The 661-nt window shown below is 45.4% G+C and overlaps 1 non-coding gene across 1 annotated transcript; it reads right to left on the bottom strand.

The window, feature by feature from the left end:
- Window positions 1–111: 111 nt before the first annotated feature.
- Window positions 112–218, bottom strand: LOC111653952 (U6 spliceosomal RNA). The gene has a single exon (XR_002760710.1). It is a non-coding gene; the product is annotated as a U6 spliceosomal RNA (small nuclear RNA).
- Window positions 219–661: the final 443 nt, after the last annotated feature.

Consider the following 661-nt stretch of genomic DNA (forward strand, 5'->3'; position numbering starts at 1 on the left):
CCATGCCTGCTCTATATACTGCTCACAGTTGCAAAGCCTCGCAAGGAAGACCAGTCAGTCCACACAAGTAACTGGCAACCCTCACTTTTAGTTGCTCTACGGCAGCAGATGAAAATGTGGAAACGCTTCACGAATTTGCGTGTCATCCTTTCGCAGGGGCCATGCTAATCTTCTCTGTATCGATTCCAATTTTTCATATGTGCTGCCTGAGCAAGCACATTGGTACTTGTGCGACGGCTGCAATATATCCCCAGGTCGGGAGATCAACCCCGTTGCAGTGGTGCAGACTCAAGTTCTCCCATCCCTAATAGGTGGCATCACAAGTATGGGAGTAGTTATTTCTTCATTTATCAATTATACATTTGTAATAATAGTATACTAACTGCTTAATTACATGATTACAAAATTAACTAGCACAGTACGACCAAAATCTCTGACACTGAAAACAATTTTTCCAGCCTCAACAGGAAACCGTCCCCATTCCTCATTAGGCCACGCCTGTTTTATGTACTGCTTACAGTTGCAAAGCCTCACAAGGAAGACCAGTCAGTCCACACAAGCAACAGGCAACCGTCCTCATTTTGCCAATTCCTCATTTGGCCATGCCTGCTCTATATACTGCTCGCAGTTGCAAAGCCTCGCAAGGAAGACCAGTCAGTCC

Source organism: Seriola lalandi, unplaced genomic scaffold, assembly GCF_002814215.2.
Source record: "Seriola lalandi dorsalis isolate HSWRI2012SDOR001 ecotype SW California unplaced genomic scaffold, Sedor1 jcf7180001958026, whole genome shotgun sequence".
NCBI classification, from domain to species: Eukaryota; Metazoa; Chordata; class Actinopteri; order Carangiformes; family Carangidae; genus Seriola; species Seriola lalandi.